The sequence below is a fragment of the Mixophyes fleayi genome, chromosome 4, assembly GCF_038048845.1.
Source record: "Mixophyes fleayi isolate aMixFle1 chromosome 4, aMixFle1.hap1, whole genome shotgun sequence".
Classification (NCBI taxonomy): Eukaryota; Metazoa; Chordata; class Amphibia; order Anura; family Limnodynastidae; genus Mixophyes; species Mixophyes fleayi.
The window spans coordinates 212,322,961-212,336,577 of NC_134405.1; the positions used below are offsets into that span (position 1 = coordinate 212,322,961).

At 44.3% G+C, this 13,617-nt stretch overlaps 1 protein-coding gene across 1 annotated transcript in view; it reads right to left on the reverse strand.

The window, feature by feature from the left end:
* Positions 1-13,617, reverse strand: part of LOC142150791 (uncharacterized) — a 174,731-nt gene that overhangs the window by 48,747 nt on the left and 112,367 nt on the right. The gene's annotated exons all lie outside the window — the stretch shown is intronic.

Consider the following 13,617-nt stretch of genomic DNA (forward strand, 5'->3'; position numbering starts at 1 on the left):
CCTATGTCCACACGTAGTTTGAGAGCCACTCAGTGAGGAGAATGTAGAAAAGTCTCATTCACTTACAAACATGCGGGCTGCTACATTCTCATGAACGGAGCTGTGGCTCCTAACTGCAACAATGGATCACCTTAGTGGCCCATCTCCTCGTTACATTAGTAATGAGGAGAAAAACAAAACTGTTCATTTGGCATTGGTATTGGAGCAAGCGCTCCATCGTTCAGCTGCAGCGACGGTGGAGTGTTCTCAACAGGCGACAACCGCAGCTCTGTGCCAAATTGAGGAGAGATATTAAAAGGCGTTAGTTCATAAATAAAACATTTTTTTTCAAGACCAGACTATAATTATATCTGGTCCATTACAAAGCAATATGGTGTCACTCACCGGACTGTGAGTGCCGCTTCTCGTGTGTTTAGGAACCGTGGCCGTCCACCATCCTGAGGGTCTGCGCATGGGCAGCCCTTTCAAACCTTCAGTACCTGTTGCTTTTAGTTAATTGGCTGATCAGGCAACACTCCCTATTTAAAGCACCTGTGGTCAATACCTCGTTGCCTGATCTTGGAGTCTCATTCCCCATGAGCCTCTGAAGGTGTTCCTGTATTTCCTCGTGTATTCAGCTCCTGCTGATTCCTGTTGTTCGTTTGTGGTTTCCATATCACTTTAACTCTCCTGTGTTCATCGTGACTGCACCAGCTGATTCCTATCCGCTGCCTCCGTGCTTCTACAGTATCCTGTTCACTTCAACTCTCCTGTGTTCATCGTGACTGCACCAGCTGATTCCTATCTGCTGCCTCCGTGCTTCTACAGTATCCTGCTCACTTCAACTCTCCTGTGTTCATCGTGACTGCACCAGCTGATTCCTATCCGCTGCCTCCGTGCTTCTACAGTATCCTGTCCACTTCAACTCTCCTGTGTTCATCGTGACTGCACCAGCTGATTCCTATCCGCTGCCTCCGTGCTTCTACAGTATCCTGTTCACTTCAACTCTCCTGTGTTCATCGTGACTGCACCAGCTGATTCCTATCCGCTGCCTCCGTGCTTCTACAGTATCCTGCTCACTTCAACTCTCCTGTGTTCATCGTGACTGCACCAGCTGATTCCTATCCGCTGCCTCCGTGCTTCTACAGAGTCCTGCTCACCTCAACTCTCCAGTGTTCATCGTGTCTGCAGCCAGCTGATTCCTATCCGCTTTCTCCGTGCTTCTACAGTGTTCCTGCTCATTTCAACTAGCCTGTCTTCATCGGGTCAGCGCTCCGCTGCTTTCATCTCAGCTACTGGTTATCAGACCGCCTCAACTCTCCCGTGTTCTCTAGGTGTCCAGTTCCATATACTACTGCTTCCTGAGTATTGCCTTGTTCTTGCTGGTCTACCTACCGTGCGCTGCACCAACTTGGTTACCGCTTCCATCTTCCAGTGGTCTCTCCTCCTGCCGGCCTTCAGCCGCTCAGGTATCCCTGCACCTCTCTCTGACAGCCTGCTCTCCTGAACCGCGGTATGCATACTTCTCATTGACTGTGCTTGTGTATTGCATATCTAGCTGGACTGAGTTTGTTCTCCTCCATAGTTCCTATCCACTGAGACTATTGCTATCATTTGACTGTGTTTCCTATTTGCCTGGATAGTTATTGTGACTCTGTATATTTGTGCAGTGCTGCTCAGTTATTATTATATTGTGCATATCATCGTGGGATCAAGTTCTGTGTGCCCGTGTATACTCTGCATTGCATTCATCTCCTCGTGCTCCTCCTCACATATATATTGCAGTGGTACAACTTGCTAGATGCAGACCACTGTCTCCTGTTCCCTGTGACACCAGTTTCAAGTATCCTCACTTAGCAGTGGTACAACTTGCTAACGCAGACCACTGACTCCCCTGATACCTTCACCTGGATTCCATTCCTTCACCTAGACAGCGGTACAACTTGCTATACGCAGACCGCTGACTCTCACCACCTCCTCGTTACTCCTGGACATTCCTCCTCACTATAGCAGTGGTACAACTTGCTATCCGCAGACCACTGACTACCCTCGCGTTTCCTTGTCCATCTAGTTCCTCGTGTACAGTTATCTACCTATTACCAGTGCTGCTAGTCATAGACTTTTCTCGAGCATTCTCTTACCATCTGCTGTCTCCTGTTCCGGGGTCACCCCGCTACCAGAGTACCATATTACCAACTATACCGCTCTGGTAAGTCCATCATCTGGTGATACCTGGGTAAAGACTCCTAGTGCCCGTGACAGTAAGATCAGGCCATGACAAACCCAGGATCGGAACCAACAGCTATTGAGATGCTGCAGTATCTGGTTACCCGTATGGAACAACAAGATGTTTGTCAACAACAGTTGCTGCAATGTTATCAGACTTTAGTCGCCCAAGTAACTTCAGTGCAAAATGTAGCAACCACCGTTGATCCTCCCGTGTCGTCTTCTTCTTCCCCTTTGCCATCCCAGGTGTCTACTGCTTCCACGCTACACCTGCCTACTCCTTCAAAATATGATGGAGACCCCAAAACCTGTAGGGGCTTTCTTACCCAATGCTCCGTCCATTTTGAGCTCCAACCTCAAAATTTCTCTACTCATCGTTCCAGAGTGGCCTATCTCATTTCCTTGTTTTCCAGACAAGCTCTCGCATGGGCTTCCCCTCTGTGGGAGAGAAATGATCCATTATTACAGGATAGTGCCAAATTTATTTCCACGTTCCGAAGTGTATTTGATGAACCAGGTCGTGTTATTTCCGCTGCATCCCGCATCCTCCGTCTACGCCAAGGATCTCGCACCGTAGCTCAGTACGTCATTCAATTTCGGATACTAGCCTCTGAACTTCAGTGGAACGCTGAGGCACTGATCGCCGCCTTCTGGCAGGGGCTTTCCGATAAAATTAAAAACGCACTGACCTCACAAGAAGTACCCTCCTCTTTGGATGATTTGATTTCCCTTTGCCTTCGTGTAGACATGAGGTTTCGTGAGAATGATTCCGAAAGAGTAACTTCCTTCAAAGCGCCTCTTCGCTCGGTACCTCAAGTTCATCAAGCTCCATCTCCAGTAGTACCTATGGAGATAGGTCGCTCCAAATTAACTGCAGATGAGAGAGAACGAAGAGTGATAAATAGACTCTGTATCTATTGCGCTGACTCTACTCACATGCTGAACTCATGTCCCAGGAAATGCCGGGCTCTAACCAATACTGGAGAGATAAGGTTAGGGTTCCTGGAGTCCTCTTCTTGTTCTTCGAAATTAAAAGTTTGTGCTTTTCATGTTACAGTTTCCTTTGCTACCAAATCCTTTAAGTCCCAAGCACTTATTGACTCTGGAGCTGCGGGAAACTTTATTTCTAAATCCCTCGTGAATCAACGTCCCTACCAGTGATTACCTTGAAGACACCTATTACTGTGACTGCTATTGATGGATCACGCATTATCAATGGTCTCATCACCCAGAGTACATCTCCAGTAACCCTTCAGATTGGTGTATTACACCAAGAAGAAATTTCATTTTTAATTCTTCCTGTTACTACCAGTCCTATCATACTAGGCCTTCCATGGCTTCAACTTTATTCCCCTCAGATCAACTGGAACACTCCTCAAGTCACATCCTGGGGGTCTGAATGTCATCCTCGTTGTCTCTCTCAAGTTGTTCCACTCCAAATACAACAGTTGTCTATTCCACCAGGTCTTCCTCCACAGGATCCTTCATCTACGGATCTGTGCGATAAGGTTCTGTCAGAACGCCTTCCTCCTCATCAGGCGTTCGTGACGTCCTCGGACGTTGAAGAGGGTTATCATGTGTCATCTTCTAAAACGCCATTCGTTGTGGTTTACGGTCACCATCCGTCTTTTCCGGAATTTCCTGCCCTCCCTCCCACCCAAGTTCCTGCTGTAGAGACTGTTTGCCAAACCTTCAAAAATATTTGGTCTCAGGTCAAAACCTGTTTAAAGAAGACATCTGCCAGATATAAGTCTTTTGCAGATAAAAGGAGACGGGCTATTCCACCACTGAAAATCGGAGATCGTGTTTGGTTATCAACCAAAAATATCCGTTTGAAGGTTCCATCTATGAAGTTCGCTCCTCGTTTTATTGGTCCGTATAGGATCATTCAAGTTATAAATCCAGTTTGTTTCAAACTTCTACTTCCTAAGAACCTTCGTATTTCCAATGCCTTCCATGTGTCGTTACTCAAACCTCTTATCATCAACCGTTTCTCGGTCCCTCCTTCAGCACCTCGGCCAGTTCAAATTCATCAAGAGGAGGACTTTGAGATTACTCACGTTTTGGATGCAAAAATTTCGCCAGGAGTTCTTCGTTTCCTCGTTCATTGGAAGGGCTTTGGTCCTGAGGAGCGCTCATGGATCAAAGCTGAAGATCTTAATGCTCCAGCTCTTCTTAAGAAGTTTTACTCCAAGTATCCGGACAAACCCGGTTCCAGGTGTTCTGTGCCCACCTTTAAAAGGGGGGGTACTGTCACTCATCGGACTGTGAGTGCCGCTTCTCGTGTGTTTAGGAACCGTGGCCGTCCACCATCCTGAGGGTCTGCGCATGTGCAGCCCTTTCAAACCTTCAGTACCTGTTGCTTTTAGTTAATTGGCTGATCAGGCAACACTCCCTATTTAAAGCACCTGTGGTCAATACCTCGTTGCCTGATCTTGGAGTCTCATTCCCCATGAGCCTCTGAAGGTGTTCCTGTGTTTCCTCGTGTATTCAGCTCCTGCTGATTCCTGTTGTTCGTTTGTGGTTTCCAGACCACTTCAACTCTCCTGTGTTCATCGTGACTACACCAGCTGATTCCTATCCGCTGCCTCCGTGCTTCTACAGTATCCTGTTCACTTCAACTCTCCTGTGTTCATCGTGACTGCACCAGCTGATTCCTATCCGCTGCCTCCGTGCTTCTACAGTATCCTGCTCACTTCAACTCTCCTGTGTTCATCGTGACTGCACCAGCTGATTCCTATCCGCTGCCTCCGTGCTTCTACAGTATCCTGTCCACTTCAACTCTCCTGTGTTCATCGTGACTGCACCAGCTGAATCCTATCCGCTGCCTCCGTGCTTCTACAGTATCCTGTTCACTTCAACTCTCCTGTGTTCATCGTGACTGCACCAGCTGATTCCTATCCGCTGCCTCCGTGCTTCTACAGTATCCTGCTCACTTCAACTCTCCTGTGTTCATCGTGACTGCACCAACTGATTCCTATCCGCTGCCTCCGTGCTTCTACAGAGTCCTGCTCACCTCAACTCTCCAGTGTTCATCGTGTCTGCAGCCAGCTGATTCCTATCCGCTTTCTCCGTGCTTCTACAGTGTTCCTGCTCATTTCAACTAGCCTGTCTTCATCGGGTCAGCGCTCCGCTGCTTTCATCTCAGCTACTGGTTATCAGACCGCCTCAACTCTCCCGTGTTCTCTAGGTGTCCAGTTCCATATACTACTGCTTCCTGAGTATTGCCTTGTTCTTGCTGGTCTACCTACCGTGCGCTGTACCAACTTGGTTACCGCTTCCATCTTCCAGTGGTCTCTCCTCCTGCCGGCCTTCAGCCGCTCAGGTATCCCTGCACCTCTCTCTGACCGCCTGCTCTCCTGAACCGCGGTATGCATACTTCTCATTGACTGTGCTTGTGTATTGCATATATAGCTGGACTGAGTTTGTTCTCCTCCAGAGTTCCTATCCACTGAGACTATTGCTATCATTTGACTGTGTTTCCTATTTGCCTGGATAGCTATTGTGACTTTGTATATTTGTGCAGTGCTGCTCAGTTATTATTATATTGTGGATATCATCGTGGGATCAAGTTCTGTGTGCCCGTGTATACTCTGCATTGCATTCATCTCCTCGTGCTCCTCCTCACATATATATTGCAGTGGTACAACTTGCTAGATGCAGACCACTGTCTCCTGTTCCCTGTGACACCAGTTTCAAGTATCCTCACTTAGCAGTGGTACAACTTGCTAACGCAGACCACTGACTCCCCTGATACCTTCACCTGGATTCCATTCCTTCACCTAGACAGCGGTACAACTTGCTATACGCAGACCGCTGACTCTCACCACCTCCTCGTTACTCCTGGACATTCCTCCTCACTATAGCAGTGGTACAACTTGCTATACGCAGACCACTGACTACCCTCGCGTTTCCTTGTCCATCTAGTTCCTCGTGTACAGTTATCTACCTATTACCAGTGCTGCTAGTCATAGACTTTTCTCGAGCATTCTCTTACCAGCTGCTGTCTCCTGTTCCGTGATCACCCCGCTACCAGAGTACCATATTACCAACTATACTGCTCTGGTAAGTCCAACATCTGGTGATACCTGGGTAAAGACTCCTAGTGCCCGTGACATATGGCTTGTAATAACCTTCATTGGACAACGTACAAGGCCTGCTATTTAATAGTTTTGATTCAGAATCAGTATGTGATTATGATAAACCTCCCAAGTCGAGTCCATGCACCCTAACATTATCTGTATGTCTCTATGTATGTGTGAAACAGACATAACCTTTATAAAAAAAAATAATGTGCCTTATTTCTTCAACAGAACGCCTCCACCGCCACCTGCACTGCCAACATCAGAGTGCCAGGGAGGAGCCCCTGGAGGAGGTACAGGAGGAGACACAGGATGAGGCTCTGGACTAGGGCCATTAGAACACCATGGAGGAGGCCCAGGAGGAAGCCATGGAGGAGGCCCAGGAAGAGGACCTAGAATTTTTTTATTCACCATTCTCCATGTCCCCAAGTCCCGAGGATTCCCTTTCCCCAACCCACCATGAATCTCATTCCCAGGCTCTTGATGAACCCCAAATGGACGAGGCCCAAAATACCCAAGTGGAGTAATCAGGGAACCAAGCCCAGGCAACTGCAGAAAAATGGAAGTATCTTGATGTTATCATCTAATCTAATATTCATTATTTTTTTCGCAAGCATAAAAGTGTAGTCCTCAGAAAGCATTCTATCATAAGTGCAACTTTTCCTAGGCCTAGGCAAAGTTTTCCATTACACAAGTGTCTGACATCATGGGCCTAATAATTGTTGGTACCCCATCCCCTCCCATTATATTTGCATGTTCCTCAAAACTGCAGTCCTCTGGCTACTACTGTGTTCTAATGTATATTTGTATTATAATGAATGCACATTTTGAACATAACTTAATATATTATTTCCATTGTCCCTTTTGACTGGGCATTAACTACAACACATTTTCTATCATAATTAAGTCTGTGATGAGGGGACCAGGGATAAAAAGTATAGTAACTCATCCGCTATTAGTGTGAGAAATGAGGTAGAGTTTGTCTGGGTGATAATCCTTTCCCTTCCTTTCCTCACAAAGAAGGGCAGCACAGCCATTCTTCCATTATTTTCACACAGTATATGGCAGCACAGCCACTATTCAATTATTTCACACAGTATATGGCAGCACAGCCATTCTTCCATTATTTTCACACAGTATATGGCAGCACAGCCATTCTTCCATTATTTCACACAGTATATGGCAGCACAGCCACTATTCAATTATTTCACACAGTATATGGCAGCACAGCTATTATTCCATTATTTCACACAGTATATGGCAGCACAGCCATTATTCCATTATTTCACACAGTATGTGGCAGCACAGCCATTATTCCATTATTTTACACAGTATATGGCAGCACAGCCACTATTCAATTATTTCACACAGTATATGGCAGCACAGCTATTATTCCATTATTTCACACAGTATATGGCAGAACAGCCATTATTCCATTATTTCACACAGTATATGGCAGCACAGCCATTATTCCATTATTTCACACAGTATATGGCAGCACAGCCATTATTCAATTATTTCACACAGTATATGGCAGCACAGCTATTATTCCATTATTTCACACAGTATATGGCAGCACAGCCATTATTCCATTATTTCACACAGTATATGGCAGCACAGCCATTATTCAATTATTTCACACAGTATATGGCAGCACAGCTATTATTCCATTATTTCACACAGTATATGGCAGCACAGCCATTATTCCATTATTTCACACAGTATATGGCAGCACAGCCATTATTCAATTATTTCACACAGTATATGGCAGCACAGCTATTATTCCATTATTTCACACAGTATATGGCAGCACAGCCATTATTCCATTATCATCATATATGCTTTTATCATATCAAGCAATATCATACAAACATCATACATACAGCATAATAGAAAGGGTTAATAAGCAGGGTTAGTATGAAACTATGATAATAACTATGATAATAAAAGACAAGTGTAAGGAAGTTTTTACCTCACATAATTGACATAGTACAGTATTCATCAAGAAATGTATTGCCTATACACGTTTGAATATGTATTCAACAAAAGAGGTTTCTTCAGATCTGTTCCTTGTTGAATACGGACCTGTGTATGCCCGATGTACGTGCATTTCAAAAAAAGACAAACATTACACTGGTTTTGCTTTTCTTGATGAATGAGGCCCAGTATGCCTATCAAAGCTGAATTTCACTAGACTGTGGAATTTCATGGCACCTGTTTCTCCATGCAATTCCAGCATGGCCTATTCAGCAACATTTTATGTTTTAAATATTTTCTTGAGCTCTGTGTGGCCACATGACAGACAAGCAATTCCAAATTGGTGCTAAAGTAGTGAGACAATTCCTGACAAAGATGTAGATAGGAAGCAAGAGAAGCAGACAACAGACAAGGTATGGAATGGAAGTTACCAGAGGGTTGATAGAATGAGGAAGATGTTGGTATCCCCTTTTTTTTTTCCTTGTGTGTTATTAGTGTTTTGTGTATGGAGTGATCGTTAGTAGGAGAGAGGTTTTGTTGTTGCACCAAGGGTAGGGGATGTGAGAGAGGGGTGGCTGAGATACTAGCTATGCACAAAAATGTTGTAAAATTAAAATATTTTTGTTTAACACAACGGAAGCTGAAATGCGCTGCTACACATAACAGAAAGAATCACAGAACAGAAAGATTATCCGTGTCCTACATACAATATATTACTGATGACATCAGCACGTGCCAGGCACACACTGTTTGTTCTTATCTTATCATCAGCTATGTTAAAGGTAGTCTTGCTGCACGTAGTGCTGTTATCAGTCCAGGGGCAGGATTAGAGTACGATACTCTTCACTTTATCAGGTGCTAGTTTATATGAATGAATATGCTTGTTGGACATTAAAGTGTCTTAACACAATATTATTGACTTTATTTCTAAATCATGTATAAAATGTGATGACTAGTATAATCAAAAGACTTGTGTACATGCACAGAGCCACTATAACAGAAGGCTCAATAATGTTGGCACTACAATTTTTTTTCACTGGGGCCATGGTACTAGTCTGCCTGCTGGTCATGCGTCACACTATATGGAAGTGCTGGCTGGCTATGATGTTAGCTTCAGGCGGTACATGTGCCCAGGGCCGCCGAGAGGGGGGGGGGAGCGGGTACAGTTTACCCGGGCCCGGCCATGCCAGGGGGCCCGGGCCGGGCCCTCGCTGATAATTAAATTTTTTTTTTTTTTTTATTTTATTTTTCTCTCTTGCGCTTTTTTTTTTTAACTTTTTTTATTTTTTCCCGCGGGGGGGGGGGGGGGGGGGGGGGGGGTGGTCTTGGGTTTCTTGGGAGCTGTAAGAAGAAATTAATTAAAAAAAAAAAAAAAATACTCACGTGATCGCGCGGCGCCGTGTCCCTCCTCTCCTCCATTCACACTGACTGCCGGGCGTGACGTCATCAAGTCACGCCTGTCAGTCAGTGAGGAGCGCCGCAGCCAGCAGGAAGAAAGAAGACAGAAGAGGAGACAGAAGAGCAGAAAAGAAAAGAAAGAAGTTGACAAAAGGTAAGTAAAGAAACGGAGAGGCTAGGGGAGGAAAACAGGGAGGGACAGTACTATAAAGAAAGGGGACAGAGAAACAGAGGAGGAAAAAAAGGAGAGAGCCACAGAGTAATAAAAAAAAAGTGGGAGAGAGGAACAGAGGAGGAAAAAAAGGAGAGAGCCACAGGGGAATAAAAAAAAAGTGGGAGAGAGGAACAGAGGAGGAAAAAAAGGAGGGAGCCACAGGGGAATAAAAAAAAAAGTGGGAGAGAGGAACAGAGGAGGAAAAAAAGGAGAGAGCCACAGGGGAATAAAAAAAAATTGGGGAGAGAGGAACAGAGGAGGGAAAAAAAGTGGGAGAGAGGAACAGAGGAGGAAAAAAAGGAGAGAGCCACAGAGGAATAAAAAAAAATTGGGGAGAGAGGAACAGAGGAGGGAAAAAAAGTGGGGAGAGAGGAACAGAGGAGGAAAAAAAAGTGGGAGAGAGGAACAGAGGAGGAAAAAAAGTGGGAGAGAGGAACAGAGGAATAAAAAAAGTGGGAGAGAGGCACAAAGTAAAAAAGAAGGGGGAAAAGCAGCATGGAGGTCGCAGTGTGAGCATAAGGGGGTACAGTGTAGTTGTGATGAAGGGGCACAGTAATGTGTGTGATGGCACAGGGGGCTTGTTGCAATGTAGTGTGTGTGAGGTAGGTGGCGGCTAATTAATGGGCGCTATTTTGTTTGTAGGGTGATGGTGAGGCAATTTAATAGTAGGGACTATTAATTTAAGATGGGGTGGTTTGGGGGCTATTGAATCTTGGGATGAGTTTAGGGAGAATGAGGTCTATTTATTAAATGTGACTATGAATTATTTAATGGCAGTGATGGTTGCGGGAAATAGGTATTGCTGGGGCTGTTTGCAGGAAGTGAAATAGGTTTATTTATTAAATGTGAATACTATTATTTTAATGTTGGGGCTGGAGGAAGGCCTAATTATTAATCGTGAGTGCTATTGATTTAAGGCCGGGGCTGGCTGTAATTTTCTAAATGTAGCCATTTTTTTTTCAAAATAGGTCCTTCAACATTCCTGGATCCGGACAAGCCACAACTAAAGAAACCAGCAGCCACAGGTGGAGAAAGTGAGAAGAACAGGTAGGAGAGAGCAGCACAGTGTGTGAAATGTTGTGATTCTAGTAGGGACAATACCAATTTTTGGTGAATGTTGTGCCCAATGTAAGGTGTAGGCCAAGACTGAACTGTTTGTGTACACACTGCATTGTTTGTATACTACACTGTGGTGGTAGATGTCCTGAAAGTCAGGAGTGCTTGAACATATGTGACGCTCCGGCGAATTGAGAGCCTAGTGGTTTTTATGTTAGCCACGCCCCAATGGCACGTTTGCCACGCCCCAAATGCATGACCACACCTCCCAAAATTTTTGCACCGCCGTTTGGCTAGCCACGCCCCTGAATGTATGACCATACACCTAAATTGTTTTGCGCCGCCGTAAGGCGGCGCAAAAAAATTTTGGGGCTTACTTGAATATGAGGGGGGCCCCATGAATTTGTTGTACCCGGGCCCTGAATTCTTCTTGGCAGCCCTGCATGTGCCCAGGCCTTCAAGCTATTCCCTATGTACCTCAAGCTTGTTGTGGGTTTAGAATTTCCAGTTATTATTTTACTAAACAAAAGAAAAACAAATCGGGGCAGAGAGGGGTGAAATGTAGTGGTGCCAACTGCACCAATAGGTGCTGTATACTGTGCTGGCCATTTGGACTACAAGATTTGCTGGTCTTCTATAAGACCATGCCCAGTAATGTGCAATGTTACACCCCAAACAATGTGTATGTTGCACCACGTGTTCTTGCTATCCATGTGGACAGCAGTAAAATATATAGCATGGTGGTGACCACAGAAAATGATGCAGACATACTTCTCTTGCTGATACCACCATGCCACCATTCTCCTTCTTGTCCATGTAAACAGTGTAAGCATCATGCCACAAGGATAGATCCCTAGATAGTTGGCTGTATTTTACAGGCGCTTTACTTACATTGTGTTCTGTTTGGAACACAACATTAGTATTTTATGAAAAGGAGACAAGATGTGGGTCCACCACAGGACATTGCTATTTGATCCTTTGCTCTGACATTCAAATCAGCGCACTATGCCTGGTGCTGGAGCAATGTCATTTCATAACTCCATTTACATATCTTGCATGCACAATGAAAGAATATTTGTTATGATTCTCATCATTGACCTAGTACACCAATATTTCTACATCGTTAGGCACAGAGGACGCCATTTCCATCGTGGCCACTTATCAGTGCTGCCATAGATATGTGGTTAGTTTACCTAAATACAGCCCCGAAAACAGTCCTGAAATTCAAACAATTTGTCCCTCTTGTTATCTAAGTCTTCAGTTACTGTTTACATAGGGGTTCACAGATACTACGAAATATGTTAAAACCATTACTCACACTCAAATATGAAAGTAGATTATAATAATATGCTCTCCGTGTAAATACAAGGTGCAATCGCTTCAAAGGAATGGCACTCACATAGACTTTCAATGCATCCTACCACATTCACATACATAAAAGCAGCATTTCTCCAGTCTTAGCTTATTGTATACCATATGGTTAGGGGCGAACAGATGGACTGAGCCACTCATCAGACAGAATAGAGAATTTCTGCATTGTGTTACTGACCCAATTGGCCAATAGGAGCTCCCTAGTGACCTGACTTCACACATCTTATAAGTAACTGATGCTTGTATTCCATGTCCATAGAGCTTTTCCTCTGTGAAAAGTAGAGCAACTATCATTATTATGTATGGAGGGTGGTATAGCCAGAAATATAGTTCAAAATATATATTTAGCAATGCAGTATGATGGCATCCCTGTTTCCTCATGGTTTGTCTTTCCCCTTTCCCCCATACAACAAAAATAAAAACAACCCTCGCTTCTTTACAGAAACATGCCAATTTTCTTTGTGCTGTACATGCTCCCATTTATATGCATGTCTGTTATTTAAAGTGAATTGTTTCATATATTTGTCATATGATGTCTCATTTTCACACCTGTGTTGTTTTGAAAAACTACAATAAAAAATTTACTTTTCAAAAAAAAATAAATTAGTAACTTTGCAGCTCAGCAAAACCATGTTGCATTGGAGGGGGAGGCAAATTTAAAACACGATGACAGATTTATAGTTGGGGTAAGACGTGTTCTAGATCAACTTAAAGCTATCAAGTATTTGTATGCAGGGGGGGCTGGGCCAGGGGGCAGGGGGGCATCGGTCCCCCGGGCCGCTCAGTCTAACCCCTGTTAGGGTCGGCTGCCACCCCCCCAGATACAATATTACCTATATATAACCAGACGGCCGCATCACATGACAGGCGATGCGGCTGCGTCAGTGCCCAGGCGGCCGCATCGCGTGTCATGTGATGCGGCCTCCTGTGCGCCCCCCGGGCTGCATGTTGCCAGCCCACCCCTGTTTGTGTGCTACATGAAAAAACAGCCAGTATCTTATGTGCAAAATAATAAACTAATTTGCACCCCTTACATTGTAATATGGTTTTATCCAGGATAAAACTTACTCCTTTTTTTGCCGTACTTTCCTTAATGAATCAAGCCCGTCATGTTTAATTGTGGCTAATTAATTAATTTAATTAAATGTCATGTACTCCTAGAAAATAAGAGAAATGCAGAATCTGGGATAATGTTATCTGACAATAAATACATATTTTTTCATTATTAAGAAATGAAAACCATTTGAATAAAACATTTATATTGCATGAGCTATGATATTTTTCCCAATCTTTACAATTCATAAAATAGATACA